This window comes from Lepisosteus oculatus, chromosome 1 (genome assembly GCF_040954835.1).
Source record: "Lepisosteus oculatus isolate fLepOcu1 chromosome 1, fLepOcu1.hap2, whole genome shotgun sequence".
NCBI lineage: Eukaryota > Metazoa > Chordata > Actinopteri > Semionotiformes > Lepisosteidae > Lepisosteus > Lepisosteus oculatus.
This window is the reverse complement of record NC_090696.1, coordinates 27,872,478-27,895,110: the sequence shown is the minus strand read 5'-3', so window position 1 is coordinate 27,895,110 and position 22,633 is coordinate 27,872,478. Positions and strand designations below refer to the sequence as shown.

General features: G+C 35.7%; 1 protein-coding gene across 11 annotated transcripts in view; it reads right to left on the bottom strand.

Moving 5' to 3' along the window:
* Positions 1-22,633, bottom strand: part of inpp4b (inositol polyphosphate-4-phosphatase type II B) — a 406,779-nt gene that overhangs the window by 183,096 nt on the left and 201,050 nt on the right. The gene's annotated exons all lie outside the window — the stretch shown is intronic.

Below are 22,633 nucleotides of genomic sequence, written 5' to 3'. Positions count from 1 at the left end.
CTCCTGAAATGTCATTTGTATTGTTCTTTCTTACAATCTGTTCTAAGTTGCAGATGTACTCTATAACCGGAAAAGTGCTGCCTTGCTGTGACATTCAAGGAAATCAGTGCTTCCTTTCACACCCCACCTTCTTTAATACTCATACACATCTGTAAACACACACATGTAAGTGGGAATTTAGCAAATCCTGATTCATAACTGACATTTCTGTCAGCCAAGCATGTTTTGCAGTGTTAATAATGGCACTTTCAAATTCCCAAAGAATACAGTATCTTCAAAAACTGGTAATGTTTAAATACAATATGAAATAAAACTATAAGAGAGCACAATCTTTTTAAAGAATGCCTTTAGTGACATATTCCAACTACATATACTGTACTCAAAACCTGTCATTACCATGAAGACCAATTCAAAGACAGAATACAACAAAACACCGACCTTCATGTCAAACACTGAGAACTTAATTTCAAGACCTTCAGTCTTAAAAGGTCCCAAAGGCTCTTTTTCGGGAGACTAGACTAACAAAACTAACACATCAGCTGCCTGTGAAGGCTTAAGGTTCGGTGACAGTGTAAAGCTCAGTTTCAAATAAGCTCTGCATACAATGACAGAGCACATATTAGTCTCTGCAGGAGTGTCGAAAAATGTATTTTTTTCAAGTCATTGACTAATGTTCTGTTGCAGACAAATGCAGAAGAGGGATTCTTATTAGAAATATGAACTGCTTTCAAGAGTCGGAAGGGCCCTACAGAGCTGTGAGGTAATCTTTCTCTTGGGACAACTCAATAAGAAACAAGAACAATGAGGTACAGTATTTCACATGTCTATAATGAGAGTGAAAGTTCCCTGAAATGTAAATAGAATATTTTATGTAAATATAAAAATGTAACTTAAGGATTAAACTAAAAGTCCAAAAATCAAATATTCCATAAAACTGGTACAGTACATTCTACACGTGTCACAACAAAAGTAAACTTATAGTTTAAAATGGCTTACGGAGCAGCACTCAAGTCCAGGATTTTGATTTGGTTTCAGAAAGGTAAAAATACAATACAAGGTAGAAAAGTTCCAACCTACAGTATGTTATAATAGCAGTTAGATTTCTTTTATTAATTGTCTAGTTATCTTGAACCTAGCAAGTACTAGACGATGATCACCACCCTCCCTTAAAGCTTTGGCTTCTTGTAACCTTTATACGATTCATATCTAAGCCTTTGAGCTCTGGTCTAAAGTGTCAGAAATAGTGTCTAACCTGCCCCCTCTTTCTAGTTCTTCCTGAGATCTTTGTTCTGGTCACAGGATCAATATATAAGAAGCAATTTAATATTAAAAGAAGCAAAAAGATTAATGGAAAACCTCTTCAAACTCCCTACAGTATATAATCTTACAAGCAGAATTCCATTACAAAATACGTAAATCCCCATCCCTAACTACTCCTAAACACTATGTTTTCTGAACTGAACTTTAAACTACTTTAAATTATTCATGAGAAAATGGTGATATTTGAAAAGCTAACCTATGAAGACTATATTCTGTAAGTGTCTTTTGTACCTCATAATTAAATGTCAAGGTTTACACTGCAGGCTGTTACATACTGTAGAGTATTATGGCATACAAAGTAAGGTTACTTTATATATCTTGTCCTAATATCTGCATTTTAAAAATAAAATGCACCATACTTATTAAGTAATTCAAACACAACAACCATCTACAATATTTTCTCCTCTTACCCTTTCATTATTAAAGCTTCCTGACAGCAATTGGCTTCTGACAGCCATCAAATAATGTATTGTGATCAAAACTGAACGTTTGCTTACTCAAGCTAAACTTCAGGATGCTACAATGTTATGGCTGCTGTTGGACTTTCTGTTTGTTAATTATCAGAAGACTCAAATTCCATCTGTTTGCTTCTAGGAATACTGCTTTGCTCTTTACTTCGATACGGCACTGTGCACTCTTCAAAGCTATCCACTGTTTTTTCACACTGGGAATCAGCCACTGCCTATAAGTGAAGTAACATCAATTAACACAAAGATGCAGCTCTTATTGAACACAATACTGCTCACAGGAGACTGGCAGTGGCAGGGATTGCTGCTTAGAAGTCAGCATTACCTGGCCATTACAAAGCCACTGAGTTTCCGCACTGTGGTGTGGTGCAAGTGGTCAGGATTCTGGACCTGTAACCAGAAGGTTGTGGGTTCAAAACCTTGTGAGACACTGCTGTTGTACCCTTGAGCAAGATACTTCACCTGAATTACTCCAGTAAAACACACAAATGTAGTAATAGTTTATATATATATTATATACATTTACACTTTTGAAAAGTATCATTCAAATAAATATATACAGTATAATGGCATTTAAATAGGGCTCACCCTCCACTCGAAATGATTACCTTTACTCACTAAGCAACACAAAATTTCTCATCCAGATATTATAGATATACAGTACATACTGTATATACAGTATAAGTAAATCTGAAAGATATATTCATACTTTGGATGAAGTGGTTAGAAAATGAAGGGATGGATATTCATACGGATGATGTTGTCAGTATATATGTTGGAGGAACATTGTTCTAAGATTATCATCATAATTAAACTGCTAAAAAACTAATTGGGTTCTAAAATAAAATATACACTACCTAGTCTTTAAGGAATTTCTTAAACACACAGTACATACATCTGGCTCCCGGTGGCATAGTCAATTAATAACATGTAGCACTGCCACACTCATGAATTATAAACACTGAAGGATTAAAAAAATATCATGTGCATAAAAAGCATATATAAAATATATTGTCAGTATGACCAGGCTTCATCAAAATGTTAAATAATTATATATTATAACGCTAATAACAGAAATATAATACAGAGTGAACCTTTACATACTGAATAAACAGAGAATTATTTTAAGAATGTTGCCAAAACATGTCCCAGTTTATGTTTCTCAAGAAGAAAACCTCTACAAATTGTTTAATCAAATAACACATTTAGAACAGAAGAAAAAATTAGCAAAAAATTAAGTTTACAACTAACTGACCAATGGATTTAATTAAAGAAACCAGGGCATAAACTTCGACAAAATGGCTGTGTATCTTGTTCCACACTCCCACAACCCTTTGTGTAAAGATGTCCCTCCTGTTTTCAGTTTTAAATGCACGTCTACATCATTTTAACTTGTAATTTAATAATAAAAAAACTTTATTTTATATAGCGCCTTTAAAGGTGGCTTATTAAAGTGCTTTACAGAAGAAAACAACAAAAAAATAAAAAAGAATACACAAGATAAAACACAATTACAATACACAGAGGAGACCGTGGATGGTGGTACTAAGTATAGGAGGAGCAGAGGAGTAAAGAATGGAACCAGTTACAGTAAGTAAAGGCTCTTCCAAAGAAGAAAGTTTTGAGTCTGGATTTGAAGGAGTTTAGAGAAGGTGACTCTCTCATATCCCTGGGGAGAGAGTTCCAGAGCTTGGGGGCATAACAAGAGAAGGCCCTGTCACCCATACAATGTAGACAGGCTTCGGGGGACAGCTAGGAGACCAGAATTAGAAGAGCGAAGGTTGCGAGGTGGGGAGTAGGGGGGATAATAGATTAGACAGGTACTGAGGTGCCAAGCCATGCAGAGCCTTATAGAGGTGAGTATGAGGATTTTAAAGTCCACACGGAATTTGACAGGAAGTCAGTGCAAGGACTCTAGGATAGGAATAATGTGATCACTTGCACTAGATCAGGTCAGGATTCTGGTTGTTGAATTTTGGACATACTGCAGTTTGTTCAATGTATATTTTAGATACCCCAGCGAGTAGAGCATTTCAGTATTCAATTCTGGAGAACACAAATGTGTTCACCAGCTTTTCAGCTACAGTTGGTGATAACATGGGGCATAGTCTAGCAATATTTCTGAGGTGAAAAAAAGAGGTTTTGACAATATGCTGCACAAGTAAGTCGAATGTTAAGGGAGAATCAAATATCATCCCCAAGGTTTTTTAATTTAGACCGAAGCTCAAGTACAGAATGGGTTACAGTATTGGCTTTATAAAGTTGATGGGGGTGCCAATAAGCATGACTTCAGTCTTGTCACAGTTGAGATGAAAGAAATTTTGAGTCATCCAAGTTTTTATGTCAAAGATGTAATTAGATAGAACAGAGACAGCCATATCAGTGTCAGGTTTGGTATGGATGTATATTTGAGTATCATCAGCATGGAAATAGCTGAGGCCATGTGATCTTAAAAGCTGGCCAAGTGGAAATAAGTAAATGCTGAAAAGCAAGGGGCATAATATTGAGCCCTGGGGAACACCAGATTTAACAAGACCAATTTCAGACCTATACCCATTAAGAGAGACAGATGTATCTGACAGTGTCAGAAACTCTAAACACAATCTCAAGATGAAAAAGTAAGATGTCATGGTCAACAGTGTAAAAAGCAGCACTGAGATTAAGAAGGTTAAGAATAGAAAGACTTGTGTCCTTTTATTCATGTTCACTGTTAATTGGGAAGAAATCCATAGAATTGACTTTAAGGTCTTTGAGACAAACCCTTAGGTAGAATCTCTCAATCCACCAAAGTTTCAGAGACTTGTTTTGCTAGTTAGTGTGTCTCATAGTATTTCCTGTTTAAGACTAAAAACCTTCACTACCATTAGCCTGCCAGTGTAACAGTTGAATTTGTAATCTTGAACCTTGAGAACCAAAGTCATGCACAGAACTTAACATCCCTCATTTAGAAATCTACATATTTGCTAGGTATTCTAAAATAATTATATTTTCTTCTTTCTTGCTTTTCTGTTTTTTTAAGAAGATGTAAATGACGTGTCAAAATAAATACATAAGCCTCTCTTATACATAACCCCTTCAAGGTTGGAGTTTCCAGTTAGATATTTAAAGAGTGTGTGTTTGCTACTTGTTTTCAAGATTCAGCACTACATTACAAAATTAATGCCACACCTCTGGCTGACAATGACAAATTATATGTATGCATATTATATTTCTAGAAAAATACCAGGTGTCAAAATTAGTAAAACAAAACACTAGATATGAGAAGATTTTTAACTGCTGCATATTTGCCAATCACATGACCACAGGTAAACACTGAACTGAATTATTAAAAATAAGAACTCAAGATAATAATACACTCATTTTCCCTGGAATTCTGGAGCCCAACAAAGTTTATTTTTTTCATTTGACCTTCTTTTTGAGTTACAAAAAAACACTAATGAAGTATCCTTTGAAGCTGCACAGAGAGGGCTGTTACACATTTCAAAACTGGAGCACCCTTCCCGAGCAACTGCAGGTTTTTCAGATCCCTACGACAGGTTATTGTAAGACTACGTGCTTCAGTACAAGCAAAACCCTATTATTACACTGCCTCCTGCCATGTTCTTACTGACTTTATCAGTCTGATTTGTCCAAGTTCCAACACTCCTTTCTAAAGAATCTATGATTTGTACAAAAAAAGAGACAAAAATAAAATAAAACTTGTTTGGCACAAACCTTGTCTAATCCATCCATTATTTTTTCAAATCACTTTATCCAATCCAGTGTTTTGGGAGAGCCAGAGCCTATTCCAGCAAGAAAGGGGCGCAACACAGAATTGTATAGCACACCACTCTGTCGCACAGCAAACACTGACACAAACACACAGACTCACGTCAGGGCTACAGGTAGTTCTTCCAGAAGCCAATTGACCTACCAGTATGTCTTTGTACTGTGGGAGAAAACCCAAGCACGTTTCTGCAAGAAACCCAAGCACGGCGAGAGCCTAAAAACTCACACATAGCACCCCAGGAACTGACCCCAGGGCCCCAGCGCTGCAAGGCAGCAATGCTAACCCCTGCACCACCATGCTGCCATCCCATCTAATCATGAAATATGTTTATGATGGGAACCATTCTGCATTTTATTTGTGATTTACTATGAACTTGAACTTTATTGCCATATGTAACCGGTACTGGTACAATGGAATTCTTACTTACAGAAAGTCTCTCAATTGTAAAACAAGTGTAATTAACAAGTGTATTTACCAGTACTACGGAATTTATTAAGTACTAACAACTGTCAAAAGTATGCACTAGTATGTGTCAGGTGCACATCTGAATCATAAGCTTAGCATAGTGAATAAAATTAATAGAGGAAAGTGCAAAAATCAATGTTTCAACAAGTGCTATTTACAACAGACTTTACCAAGGGTACATTATCTTCACAGACAGCGTATATGAATTGCTAGTACATTTGAATTTTGGCCTTTCTAATTGGTAACTGGTATTCACTATGATCTCAATAATGAATGCTGATTGTAAGACAATCATATTAAACACTGACTGACATTAAGAGAGGTAGAACATGGGAGGATAGATGGAATTAGTGTAGAATGCATTGACTCAACTTCAAGATATTCTAAAGCACAAAGCAGATTCATCCCAAAAGTAAGCAAATTGAAATTCTGGAAAGCAGTGGCCCAGATGGTTTAATAAATCATCCATCCACCAATCCAATTTCTGCAACCAATTTATTCTGAAATGGTCGTGGTGAGCCAGAATCTAAATTAGCAGGCACAGTGCACAATATGGGACTATACCCTGGATAGGATCCCAGCTCAGTGCATGCCAATTAATCTGGATAGCATGTTTTTTGATTATGGGGGGGAAAGTGAAGCAAAAACCATGTAAACAGCGAGAGAACATGCAAATGCCACACAAACAGTTTTCCATTTCAGAAGAGACCCAAGACCTGTGAGTGAGCCTTGAAGACACTGCTAGCCACCATGATACTACGCTGCCCTAAAAAATACCTGAAGAAAGAAAGCACTTTATAAAATTATTAACAAAGGCTAGATCCAGTTAAAAAGGAGTGAAAGGAAAGGAATATTAGTAAGGCCAATGAAGATAAAATATTGGAATGGTGGCTAAAATATTCTTTGACATTATTACAACTACAAGAGGACAGAAAAGGATGAAAAGTGTCTCAGAGATAACAGAAACATTTCAGAGACTGAAAGAGAAATAGGTGATTATGAAACTAATATTTTACTCATGTTTACCAAGTAAGAAAGCAACAAATACAACAAGCTGAGAAAAATTACAATTCTGTTTAGTAATACTATCATAGAAGAGACAGAAGAGCTAGAGGCTTCAGAAGCTCTTAGGATAAACAGGTACCCAGAGCCTGATGGTATTCCACCTGCTATATATAATGAAATGAAAGGATTTTTCATACCTACTGTAACAAACACAGCTAGGTAGCAGCCTACTCTTCTGTAGTAAACAAAACCGAGATGGCTTTTGCTGTATTTCAAAGAAAAGTTAGAATTTCCTTATTGAGGTCAGAGGGTCATAAACTGGGTGGAATGGCACGTTTGAAAACTTTATTTTAGTATGTGATGTTGGAAACAGAGTTTCTTGGCCTCCTGTCCAAAGTCCTGTTGCACCTGGCTGACTATGATATTCTTCCTGGAGCAGACATAATTGATAGATTGAAGTTGATGGCACTGAGGAATACTACATCTGATCTAAGCATAGTAGATGTATAGCGTGTATTTATCCCATGGGCCAAAGAATTAGCTTTTTTCAAGACAGACATAAATCATCCTCCAGAGGTTACTACAGTACATCTGTGCCTTGCAAGCTTTATTTTTGTATGGTACATAATGCAGAGATGCTCTCAATGTCAATATCAGATCGCCCAGCCAATTTCTGCAGATGTGTTTCAACTGCACTTCAGTTAAGCCCCCAGACTCGCTAGCATTTTAATATCACATTACTACAGAATGAGACACTCTGGATGTTGTTTTATGCTACTGTAAATGGGAGGAATTTAATCGTGGCTCAGTCAACGACCCTCACATTATGTGATTCAAAGGATCCAGAGATTTTAAATCTCGGCTGAGGAGCTTTACTGATATGTAAACCAGGGAAATCAATGTTATTATGTTATTAATCATGTGGCCTTTTCTTATAAATGCTCACAATTTTTTTCCTGAGCTCACTACCATATTAGACATGAATTCACTGTGCTTAAATTCTTATAGATATACAGTAGCTAGGCTAAATCTTTATTTTAATGGCAGTAAAAGTCATAGACTCAATACTTATCCGGCTATTACTGTAGATCAGCACAGGTAGATTTACTGTCAGTATGGATAAAACACCTGTTTAATTTGGTTTCTACAGTACATCTTTGTTTTGCTTCTGTTGTCTGTTTGGTTTAACTCTGACACTCTTGCATCTTGAAAAAATACTTGGAAGAAAGTCTTGTCTCAGCAACAATCTTCAAGATCTTATTTATACTGGGGTACCTGTTAGATATTGCAGAGTGAATTTTAGCTTCATAATTACACAGATTAAGACTTGGCATTTGGTAGAAAGAGTTATAAAATCACAGAAGACATGCCCATTCTCCTATTTTTCATAATTCTAAACTCCTCCCTTGCAATTCTCCTTTCTTTCTTCCTCATTTGTATGACAAAGGAATTCACACTCTAGCAGATATTTTTTAATGGGACTGGTCTTTACTTGCTCAATTACTGTATCTGCAACCACAATAAGAGTTTCCCAATTTCTGTACTTAACATCTACAGTCTGTAATTATGTGTGACTATGCCCTAGTGTGGGGCTGTGAGGTGGTGCAGAATCTCTTGGACCTCAGGAGTAAAATAAACAGATTTTGCTTCTTTATGTTCATTTTTGTTACAAGATCTTTTTATGTCGTTAGTTGCAATTATAATCTGGAAAAGGGACTTGAATGTTACAGATGAAGCCATGTCATACAGCATATATATGGGATAATACTTAAATTCCCCCTCACAGACTGAAGAATACAGTATATGAAGCTGGTTTATAGGCCCCTGTGTATCCTCTGTCCAGGGGGAATTTTGGAGAGATAATGAAGGTTTGGAGTGGTTCTGCTAACACAGTTCAAACTTTGGGAATGCAAATTCCATTGTAGCTGTTTGCAGTTTAGGGATCATTAGGTTGAAATGTGGAGGGTAGTCCCACTAAGGGGGCTGGGTGAGTAACTGTAGTTCTATTTTTGTAGTGTATTTTCTATTTAGGGAAAAAATATGAGTTGCATTAGTTGTATTTAGGGATATAAAATCCATCCATCTATCCATTTTCTAACTGCTTTATCCAATACAGAATCATGGGGAACCCAGAGCCTATCCTTGTAAGGATATATTCTGTATAAACAAATATAAAAATAATAATATTTTTTTATTTAAAATGTTATTTATATAAATAAGTTATGAATGAGTTACATAAACTGAATGACTGTACCATGGAGTGTTCTGATGTACAGTATACTGATGGTTCGCAATCTTTCATCTTTTTTATATGCAGTTCAAGGAAATGGACAATTACAGAGTCCAGTAATCTTTTCCATTTCTGCCTTTGGATCATAAGAAATATTCATTAAATCCAACACTTCAGTGAGCAAATCGTGTGTTGGTAGTCTGCTGTCGTGCAATGTACATGCCTTGAAGCTCCATTCATTGCAAGTGAAAGATAAGCTTCTGGATAGCCTCAAGAGCTTCCTGTGCCCAGGAAAGCCTACTTTCACTACAACTACAGTAAGTGGAAATGTTGGGTTTTTAATGGCACCTGCTACACCAGCTGACAAATCTGAATGCAGGAAATATACCAAGTACAGCTCAGTTAATGATTTATATCATTCACTGCACTGGTCCCTTCAAAGCTCTTAACATTCAGAATTGTTTCTAAAAATGCAACAAACACTGCAGGGTAATGTACAACCTTTCTGTTATACTGCGATCACAGTGGGAACCCAGTGCAGCCAGGGAGGGAATAGAGGAATTTTAACTACGTTGTGCTCTTTTCTCTGAGGACTCTGATATGATCATACATTATGCTCTTTGCTCTTATCCCAAGAATCAGATCTACAACACTCTCTACATTAATGAGCACTCCTAAAATATCACCACAGAATCCGGCCTTCTTGAAGCATCCACAAAAAGAAAATTGCCGCCCAGTACAATAAAAACTGCACATAAATTTGAGCCAGATCACCTATCTACAATTAAGCTTCTAAATCTTAAATCTGTCAAGCTGTAGATGTAATTAGTGGCTGGAAGATGTATTACCATCCTTAGAATATTGTAAAGCTGAAGCAGAATGGCCCAGTGTCCCTTGCCCACCAGATATCTTTCAGTACATGTGTTTCACTTGTCACAGAGGGACAGAGAAAAATACATTTTGAATAAATTAAATTCAAACACACACTCCAGATTAGGTTCCTGGCAGATCAGCATTGAACCTGCTCTCCAGGTAATATAAGAAGAAAATAAAACTAATAAATCAGATTTCTGCACAGTGCAGACATGGAAAAAGCACAGCACACAGTTTTTAGGACACCTATTTGCTCTAATCAGTGCTGACACTTTAGGGTCTAACATCCAGGAGCCGTGATGTGAAGTGTTTCATTTGAAGATCCATTTTTGTAACATTTGTGAAAGATGATACACAACTATAATTTTAATAAACTTCATACTGTGCATTGCTAATACCTTAAAACACTCATTACAAGATAAGGGGATTGGCTAAAAATCTGCCTCCTGTCCAAGTCCCTAAAGATAGATTCCAAACCAGATGGGTGTCCATGGTTAGTGTTTGCTTGTATATAGTTTAAAAATTCTCCACCAAAAAAACATCAACAGAGCCCACCTGTGAATTACATGGAGATGGAATTTACACTAATAATAAACTCAATCACTCAAACGAAATCAAACAATTTATTAATAAAGTTAATTCAGTTCTACCCTCTTGGGTCAATTAAACAAGTTGATAGTGTGGAAGTTACTGGAACAATCTTTTGGAGATCATTTGAAAAGTTAAAATTAAAACCAAATAACTTTAAGGAACAGCAGGCTATTCTAATGCCAAAAGAAAAGAAAAACTCAAGCACAAACACAGAACAGATGTCAGGCATACCAAAATCAACAACTTGCAAAATCCAGAAGAAGAAATAAATCACAGTTGAAGTATCTTTCAGCCAAGACCGAGAAGAACATTTATAGCTGAGTACAGGAACATGATCACAGATGTGAAGGAACGTCCTAAACAACCGTCTATAAAATCACCAGCAACCTTAAGAGAGCAGGTAGCAAAATCTACGGCTTGCAGAAGACTGAGACAGCAGAGGTGCAAGGGCTGCGCTGTTGAGTTCAAATCTCTGATGACCAACAACTGAAAAGCCAGATTAGAAGTTACACAGAAGTACAAAGATCAGCCAGGAGGAGGCGGGAGAATTTTGAAACAAAGTCTTATGGACAGATGAGAGGAATTTTCCCTCTGTTTTTTATATACTGTACTGAGCAAACTGGATTGCCTCGTAAGCACAAACATCAATGCTCTGAGCAACTTGAGTGTAAATGTGTTAAATTTAGGCATGCCCAGAAAACCAATACATGTAAGTTTAATTCACTCGTATCCTTGTAGCCTTAGTCTTATTTGCAATGCATAACAACACAAATATCTTGGAACTAGATATTTAAATTCAATCCATACAGTAACATTTTCTTGGACTTTACATCTTTATTTTGGGCTTGTAAAATATATTAATTTGGACTGCTACAGTTCCTTAATAGCAGATTTAGGATACAAATACATTGGTGGTCTCTGTTAAAAATGGGTTCTGGCCCTGGAACTCATTATTCATCAGTCAGAAAGTCACTTATGGACAGCGTCGGTATGGGTCATTTTGCAGCTTTAGAAAAAAGAATGGCAAAAGAGAAACTTTTAAACGCAACCAAATAATTACAGTATTAAAAACGATTGAGCTTCTACAAGTTTAAATATTTGTTGGCTATAGCTGTTATTTTATAAAATAATAATTGTTGGCATGTGAATCAGCAATGTATCTAATAACTTCTTCTGTCTGTCCTTTGTCGGGCCTGAACTTTGTCCAGGTTCATGAATCTACAGTACCTGCTCTTTGCATGGACATTCTCACGTCCTGGTTCTAGTGGGCTGGCCTATAAACTGGTGTGTAATTTGATCTTGAGGTGGTTTATTAAACTGAATCTGCATACAGTCTGTAATAAAGTACGTATTTAGAACATAACGAGTCAATATTGTGATACCAGCTCAGACAACACTTTACTGTTCGGCATCAAGAATAAAATTATCAACAAATGTCCATAATGTTCCCAGTTTATTTTTGTCTTCAACTGCAGTGTACTTGAGGTATACAGCATGCACTTAATTGCTGAGTCATCCGTTCGCTTTAGAGCCGCTCGGAACCTGCGCGAGAGTCACATTTACTTCATATGTTTCAAAATCAAAGTTATCCTGCATAGGTGAGTCCAGTTCTTCAATGTCACAAGCACATCAATAATTCATCTAATTTCGAGGAAATTAAGTATCTAGCAAACCTTGTGAACAAACAGAATATTGTCTGTTGTATTAACTCCATTGTCACAAGTTTCTTATTGCCATTTCAGTTGCACCAATGAACTTTTTCCTCAAGGTAACGTGCCTTAACGAGAAGCATATGGCTAAAACTGTGTACATTTACCAGCAGCTGTGTCGATTTTATTAGCGTGGCGACAATGTGCGATAATTGGTAGAGTCGTCGTGTCCCTTTTCATTTCTCCTTTGTTTTTCATCTAATTCAGGTCCAGAGTGCCACGTACTACACTGATCTAGTGATCTACTGGTTAAGTAAGCTGTTACTTCTCAAATTGTTGTGCCACTTAGCATGTTTTGTGTGTGGAATTTTCAACCTAAAGCAGGAGACCAACGGAGATTATTTTCCGAAGTGATGGAGAGTTTAAAACATGGAAAAATAACAGACCTGCAGAGGGTCTGAAGAGCATCTGCTTATCAAAGAGGATGTTGTATCATGGTCTGGGCATGCATGTCCGTCTATGAAACTGGTTCACTCATACAGGATCTATTGATTTTGTGACTAATAATGGCAGCAGCAGAATGAATTCTGAAATTTACAGAAACATTTTGTCTGCTTCCTTATTTAATTGGGCTGCATTTCACACAATACATGACTATGACCCATAACATACAGCCATGGAGTTCACCAGGAGAAAAAAGTGGAAAAACAGATTTTAATCCAAATGAGCAACAATTTTACATGCTGAAATTAATTGAAAATGGAATACCCCAGGAAAAGGCAAGAACTGAAAGCACTACAGCAAAGCATCTCAGACAATGATGCAAGAGTTTAGTTTATGGGTCTTAGACTTCATATACTGTACATGTTGCCTCAAAGGGATACAGTATAAACTGTAGAACCAAATATATTTACACTTTGAAATTATATCAAATGGATTGATTTTTTCCAATTTGCATGGTCACTTAAGATCACTTGAATAAAATACATATATTTATACGGTACATGTATATTGCAGTTACCATTCATATTAATATGATCACAAATACAAATTGCTTCACTGTAAAACAAAAATAACAGTTTCACCTTTGCTGTGTCAATCGATTTGGCCACTGTAAGACATTTTAAAATCATAACTGTTAAAGAAAAGAGTTTTAATTTTTCCCAAAGATCTTCTATATCTACTGACATAAACCTAACTCACCATCTTTTGGCAAATATTAGTAAAAGTATCAGCGAACACATCAGCAGATTTTGTACATTATGTCTCCAAAGAAATTTGTAGTAATTATGTCATTTTGGCATTGTGTAAAATGTTTAAAAAACTTTTATTTTCAATGGAAATAATGCTAAAACAATTTTATTTCAATTGTTATAGTTACACAGTATGGGAAAACAGAGAGTGTTTCACACTATAATTTGTACCCATCTACTTAAAACCTCCCTGGGAGTATCAAAGGCTCCCAGAAAACCCCTTTGATTCCTGAATTTATTTTAGCATTTACTTATCAGCTTGTTGTTTCCTGCCTCAGGATTGAATGGCAAAATGGTTAAATTGTATTTTCAGAAGAGTCCTGGGTGGTGACAGACCCCAAAGGATTAGGTAGCAGCAGACAGGAAGAACGGTTATGACTCTAAAGAGACTCTTTTAATCAACAAATAAGAATATGCAATCAGAGGCTAATGTGAGTAGAAGAAAAGTGGATTAGCAATATAAACAGTCTGTGATGTTTACTGTGCCTTGTGACCTCCTTCCTAGCCCATCATTAATAATACCTGTGTTTGCAACACATGCCGAAAATGAACCTTTGCTCTAACCTACTGTACTTCAAATATCAAAAGAGGAATGTCAAGTCTTTCTACAGTTGCTATTTTTATCTGATTTAAGAAAGGGGTACCATAACCAAATATTTCATATAACAGTGGGGTAACTAGGTGCAAACAATATTTGGACACCATACAATATAATTTTTTTTTCAATTAAAACAAATAAAAATCTCTACAGACGTTTGTGCAACAAAAACAAGGTTTTTCCTAGAGTGTCACACTTTAAATCTCAGTTAAATCGACAGTAGATTACTAAAAAGCTTCTGAAATTAATTTTAAACAGCTATTAGAATTTGGGTAATGCAATATTGCTACAAAAAACATACTGCAGTGAAATTAAATATCACATTAATATACCTTGAGAGCAAAACTGAGCTACAGTATACTGTATCTGCAGAAAGTCCTTTTCAGTTCTCAACTCCTTAATGGTGCCTCACATCTTTTTAACCTGACTTCTGTCTACCCGGAGTTCTTCTCTGAGTTTTCTGCGGAAAGTATGTCTCATTATGAACCACCTTACCAATAATTGCACGTTTTTAATGTCGTTTGACAAATATGAATGATTGCATATGGTTAAGTGCATGATTCAGGCTATGGTCAGGATAAGTGTTTTGTTGCTTTTTTTTCATATCTACAGTTTGAGGCTACTGTAGATACAGGGGTTACAGTATATGCCAAGTTTAGTATTATATTCCTGCAAGTTGTAATAAATTATTAATGCACTGAAAATATTACAGGAGGAAGTAAAATTGATTATGCATGTGTTCTGTTTATATGCTGTGCCTATTTTGTATACAGTATGTTGTAATAAAAACAGAACATTTTATTCAGTGTTATTTGTCTCCATGCTGATTATGTCCAGTATTATCCCACTATGTGTCTTCTGGTTGTCATTCCTGAAGTTTCTTTTCCTTTTCCAAAACTGATCTAAAAAGAAAGCTCTCGTTTATGACTGAAATGCTGCAATTTTCAACCATCTGAACACAGTCATGTGAAATAAGCTCAAGGCAAAGGATGCTGTTGTCTCAGGCATACTTTCCTCTGTGAAAAAAGTCTGTGATGTTTTAGGATTTCCATTAAAACTTCACTTTACTGATGTTCACAACAAGTAACCATAACCACAAACACAGGCGAACTGAGGCAACTTACAGTATGTAACAATGGTGTATTTCTGTGATAGAAAGTCTACTGTATAGACTGTACAGTAGATACATATGGACTTTTGGCTATTTAAGAGAGGTAAAGCAGCCATATATGCTGTAGTGTACATTTGGCCAAATAATGTATGTACATATTCATATGCTGAATATGCTGAGATATACAGATATATGCATACATATTTGTTTATTCAGGGTGCTTTTAAATGTCTTTCTATATTGGACATTTTATCTCTCCCCCTTACACAAAATTTTTCCTATGCTTTTAACAATCCATCCCTCAATCCAGTTTTTCTAAGAACTGTAAAAAATGTGAAATTTGCATATATTAGTGAATTAGAATACTTTAATCCCCTATGCTGTGACCCAGCTGACACTTCAGGCAGAGTGTATCCCTCAGGCTGCTGTGCTGGGATTTACACTACATGCCCATATATTCATAAACTGCCAAACTGAAAACCAGGCCTCTGACATATTATCTTTCCTGAAGGAAAGGCTGTGTAAAGTATCTGCTTGTGTGTCTTATCAGTGAGGTATGGATACCTTAATTCCTAACTAAGATCACTGTAATACACTGTAGAAGCAAAGTATATTATTTCACTTAGATTACAGTGCTATTAGGATTTTAAAAAATCTTTCTGTACCTTGACAAAGCAGCTTAGACCTTAGTGTAAAAACAGAGGAATGCAGCTGAAGGGACCCTACTTGATAAGAAAGATTTCCAAAGATGTCCAAAGCCCAGGCCATCATAAATCTGTCTCTATTCTGAACCATCTAATGATATACATTTCTTTACAGCGTGGAAGGGTGCAATTGAGTCTAGCTAGTCTTTATTCACAGTACAATTTGTGAGAATTGGAGTATTATTCCAAACTTGTGTTTGATAGATCACAGTAGTAAATGCATATTTACCTCCTATCTGAGACTATGAGTGATAAGAAAATATATGAGACTTAGAAAACTGTGAGGTTGACCATGACACGTTATTGTCTATACAGTATATGTTAACTCTTAAGTTGGCTCTGATCTCTGAGTGAAAGATCAGCATTTTCTATCACAGCAGATATTTTCACAAATATATTCAGTATTTATTGCATTATCAAATATATTGCATTTGTTGTTATGTATGTTTTGGTGTTAGATAAATAAATTGCATATTGTATATTTAGAATGTGCCTGTCAGATTGTAAATTATGATGCTTGATTCCAAACAGTCTTCAAGAACTCTTGTAATTTAATGCTAAAATTTCTAATCGATAAAGTAAATGAAAACCCTCACATTACCACCATATATAAACCCAAATATTTATTGACTTATCACTGTGTTTCACATTGTGTATTACAATGCCTGAATTTTGTTGGTTCACTTTTGAGTTAGGGGATGATAGACAGAGACATTAGGCCCCTTGTAGCCTGATCTAATAAGACCTCAGAAACTCAGCCTCCAAAGAAAATCTGGGTTAGAATTTGGTTGGAGACCACTGATGTAGGAAGTACTGTACTGTTCTGAACTGTTCTATTTGAGATCTTGACAATTTAAAAATTCATAAAAATATTCCATGTTACTCATCAAAAGAGTAGAGGGACTGCTGGCACATAATGGCAGCTTTGTGTCACCCAGGTGGGTGCTGCAATTCAGTGGTGAATGAAGTGTGTCCATTCCCATTTGTGAAATACTATGAAATCACATGGCTTGAAAAGCACTACATACATGCAAGGAAATAACATTTAATATAAAAAGCTGCAGAAGACTGAAATGCTTTCAGATGTGCATCAATGTGCGTGATCTCATTCAAAACTGAAGCATTTTACTGAGAACTGATTTCTTTGCAGAAATCTTTTCATTACAATATGTCCAGTCTCTTTCAGTGTATGATGAGCTGTACTGTAGCTATTGCAGCTCTGTGTGTTTCAGACATACAGTATCTGCTGATTTTCTTCCTGTTATCTCTTTATCTTGTAATCTTCACTCTCTGAGATTTAGCAGTTTTTCATTACCTTCCAGCTCATTTCCTGTCTTTTGTTGGTCTTTTTTCTTCCTTCTATTTTGAAATAAACCAAACAGCTTCAATATACTGCTGTGTTTTTGGAATTTAGGGTTAGGGTTAGGGTTTTTTCTGCAGTTTTATTTTTAAAGAGTGAAGATCTTTAAGAACATCTTCTCTGAAGAAAGTGGACTATGATTCTCGCAAATACTCTGTGAAATTCAGACTTTAAAACAGCTTTGAAATTGTGTGATTAGAAATAGTCATAATTGCTGTTGATTGTTAATTCTTTTTCCAGATGTATTCTAAATTTGTACTGTATATTAAATCATTTTAAGACTAATTTTAGAACACATACAGTAGCAGGCTTTAATGACTTTGTGCAAGGATGCATGCAAATTACTATGAAGGGTATTCAATGATACTGAAATCAGTTATAAATACTTTATAATGTGTTTTTATGTTTGAGAATTAGTTTCCTGAAAAATTAGCTGGTGTTTCCAAACTTCTGAACAGTACCATACGGTACATACAGTAAGCGGTAAATGACTTTCCCTAACCATGTGGTTTATTACATTTCTGGACATTCTCTACGATGCGCAATAAAATATATATTATATAACAATACCCGTATATACAGTATTATATCACACCATGCAGTAATTCACATTTGTGTCACCTTAAGTTATGATTTTTTTCTTGATGTGTCAATTTCATTACTTTAAAAGAGATTTTTTCATATAATTTTATATGAGGAAAAGGATAATATGTTTTCAATGTTTCTAGATTTTTTATTAATTATGCTTAATTGACTTTTGGGGAAAAATGGCCCTGGTGTGAGTGTGTATGTGACTGCATCTGTGTGTGCCCTGTGAGGGACTGGCATCCCATTCAGGGTGTATCCTGCCTTGCATCCGCTGCCATGTGACCCTGAATTGGATAAAGTGGTTACAAAAGGAAGGAATTGATGAATGATTAATTAATGGTATAAATATTAAGAAAAAGATACTTATAACCTGTATGAAACTATGTTCAATGGTGTTCAAGTTTGTCAGTTAATTGCTTTTTTTGGGTACAATACTGTAGTCAGCGGACATAATTATAGTATATCAGGTACTGTACAACAATGGTCTTAGCCTCCTCTATAGCAGGTGTGGGGAATCCTGGACCATTATTAGCTAAATGAGACCAATTTCACAAATTGCAACTCTTCTGATGCTGGTGGTTTAAATAGACCAGGAGTGCCCACTCCTGCTTTATAACTACATGCAGTAATATCCTACATACAGTATTTAACTGTATTTACATAACAAAGCAGCCATAAGGTTTTTAATTGTGTTTTTTCATCCATTTCTACAATAAAGGTAATAATCTCAAAATGAATTTTTCTCACAAAGGAAGATCTTCTTTTTTTTTTCTTCCTAAATAATTTCATTTCGCAAGACTGTTTTGTAATAATAATAATTAATAATTGCTTACACTTATATAGCGCTTTTCTGGACACTCCACTCAAAGCGCTTTACAGGTAATGGGGTCTCCCCTCCACCACCACCAATGTGCAGCCCCACCTGGATGATGCGACGGCAGCCATAGTGCGCCAGAACGCTCACCACACATCAGCTATTAGTGGGGAGGAGAGCAGAGTAATGAAGCCAATTCATAGATGGGGATTATTAGGAGGCCATGATTGGTAAGGGCCAATGGGAAATTTGGCCACGTCGCCGGGGTTACACCCCTACTCTTTTCGAGAAATGCCCCGGGATTTTTAATCAGTTCCATATATTTAATGACCACAAAGAGTCAGGACTCGGTTTTACGTCTCATCCGAAGGACGAGTTGTAGTTAGATTTCCCAATCCTATATTAGCCTGACTAATGATCTCACCACATAATCCCACAAACTCGACAAAGCTGAACATAGTACCAAAAATATGATTCAATATTGTTGACCCATACAATTAAAAGTAATCCATAAAATCTTTTCTCTAAACATTTCAGTATTAATTTGTTGGTTTCCATGGATCTGGGGTTAAGTGTTCTGTTTCACCCTTTTACTGATTAGACTAGGTAATTAGGAAAAATTAAAGATTTTCTGGAACTTAGTTGTGAATCTGGAAGGGAACACTAAAACACTAAACCGTTCTGTAACTGGGACAATTTCAGCATTACACTAAATGCATTTCTACAACCACTGGTTTAAAAATAAAAATGTTCTATTTAAATGCAGCAAAACCATGTTGCATGTTCCAATTACAGTAAAACATACTTATTGTGATCTCTAATAAGCAAAGCATAATCCATTTTAAAATTATAACGCTTGCCAATCTTTCATGTCCCAATTAAACCTTAGCACTGAACTTCTGTGATTAGCATACATAGAGCTTTCAAGTGCATTTATTCTGAATGAAATGAACATGGTTTGAAACCAATCACTGCCTTAGCTTTCATGCACATTTAAATCCAAAGAAAACTGAAAAAAGGAAAGGCCACAAAAGGTTGCTGTGGAAAACAACATTTCTGGTCTCCTGTGAAAGTGAGCCATTCACAAAATATAATGTATACTGGTACTTTTAACACTTAACTTAAATATCCAAGAGGTTTGCAAAGTTTTGAGTCTCACAGAGAATGAAACAGCAGAAAATATTGCTATTGCCTTGAGTTACAATTTATGCAAAGTTTATGCAAATGGTCATGTCTTAATTTCTGCATTTCTTTGTTCTTTATCATTGCTTTTAGTCCTGTAGGTAGAGAGTAACAGATGGTGCAATAAACTGATAAATCAATTAATTTTATCACTTTATTTTTATTAATTAATAATATAATGCTAGGATTTTTTCTTCTCTGTGTTTTTCCTCAAAACAGATTGCCTTTTTAAAAATAACGTTTTGTGTTTTTTTATTTCTCTTCCCTGCTGGGGTAATTAACCACTGTCTCACATCTGAATGCTGAGAGAACGGGAAGGCTTTCTTCTTTGAACTCCTGTCCTGACAGCTGTGAACTTTTATAGCTCTTAGCATGCTTTGTGTTCTAAGGCTTTTGACCTCTAAATAAGTCTGAGAATGCCCTTTCCTGAAAACTGAATACAAAGTAGGACAATACAAGGACTAAAATGCAGATAAATTAGGAAAGAAAAAGATGTGTTGATTTCAGTGTCCCTGCCATCTAAGAGACATACAATACCCTTTTAATTATTACAAAAATTGTGCGGCATTATTTTGTAAGAATTCTGTCACAGTAAAGCTTTTTAATTTCTTGTCAGGTCTGCTGTGATTCAGTTTTATCAGAGTCAAGGCAGGAACATAAAGTGTCAAATTTCTCATATTGTGCCATCAAATGGTTGATTTGAACAAAAGGAAATATTTTAATATACAGTACATTCCAAATTCTTTTTACATTCTATTAGCAAAGAAAAATGCCGCAATGCCAAATCTCACTAGAGTATTTTCAATTCTACAGTATGTTCTGACCATTTTAAAACATCCTAACATCAGAGCTGATGATCACATTATATATCTCATGGTCACCAATTGTTCTATACTAAAACCCCAAAATGAAACTCTCCTTTAAAAAAGTCAGCTCTGCTCTGTTGAAGCAAGAATTAGAAACATGACCTATTTGTTCCAAAAATATATAATATGCCAGCTGCCAACTTATGCCTTTTTATAACAAATTAATTTCCATTTCAATGTTTTCCCCAAAACAAAGCTAAACAAGAAATTAATTCCTCAAACGCACTTATGCCCTTAAAGCATAAACAAACGAACATGTTGGACTTGCCTGTGTTCTTGTGTTGAGCACGAAATGGGAATACTGTAGCAGAAATCTGAGAACTCGGCAGGCCAATTATGCTGACCAATGGAAACTAAGAAAAAAAAACTACAAAAAAGCTAAAAAGCTGTAAAGGTTATGATTTTTTCTGCCAACTTCCAGGAAACTAGTGATTGCTAGAGGATAAAGATGTACCGCAGTTTGCTGTATCACGACCTCAGTGTAATTACTTCTCATAGGTTTCAGGAATAAAGGCACTCCATAATCCACAATACTTTGGAAGAATTGCTATGGTAGGCTGCTACAGAGGAAAGTCAATACCATTAACAAGTATTCCTTAAGAAACTGATCAGCTGAAGTTGCAAAAGCACTACTGCTGACAGAGCTGAGTAATGCGACGGTGTTAAAACACAAACACTGAAATTATCACAATTTAATTTTTATAATAAAACTACAGCAATTAGTGAAGTAGAGATGGCAATAAGGCTGAGTAATGAGGATATTGTAAAACCTGTGCAGTATTGTGAATTGAATCAGGATCGTTGTAATGTAATTATGAATAGAGTCCAAATCACTTGCCCTGTGTTCTGAGGGTAGATGTAAGAGCAGCAATCCATATAAAAACGATAAAAGAAGCCAAGTTCTCTGACTGATCAATCCATATCAGTAGCCACAGACCAAACACCGTCATTTAGAGAATACTGTTATACGGTACTATATAGTATGCTATAATTATCCACTTATACTGGCTAATTTTGCCCTATTAGAGTAAATGCTAAAAAGCAGACAGAAAAAAAAGTTTTGGCTGCTGAGCCTTCTTACATAGTGACAGCTCAGCAGTCAAAATATTGTTTTTTTTTCTAATTTCAAGCATAAAATTAACCTCAGCACACTGCAAAGAAGCTCACCACTCAAACTGTTAGTGTCTATGTTGTATCTTCTACAGGTTCTACGTATCTGAACACTTTGATTTAAAAATTATAGTCCTATATTTGACAAAATAAAATATTTGATAAAAATGCAGACATGTGAGACTCACACTGTGTTGAACAAAAATGTGCTACACAAATTCATTTTGTTTGCATTATTTGAAAACATGCACCTGACAAAAATGCTAGCTGTCACAAAGTCTGCATTTTGCAGTATGGGTTTAGAGACAACCTCAGCCCTTAGTGGATGGCAGGCAGGCACTGCAGTATTGAGTTGTAAGAAAAAAAGAGAGGATTCAGGAACTGCATATTGAAAATAAATTGAACACCATCATCAATAAAAACAGCTGCTAAAATGTGGATCCTATCATTTTCCCAAACTTGTAAGGTAATTATGACAAATAGAAGAATGGGCAAATCCAGATCTGTTGTGACTTTTTAAATATTTCTATCTATTTCTTCTATTTCTCCAATTCATGCTCAAGTTAATTGTGTAAATGTAGGGCTAAAATGCAATTTATTGTCTATGAGATATCCTCACACAAAGACAATTTTGAAGTCTCTATGACACTAGATCTGAAGAGGACAAGAGATAGAAGA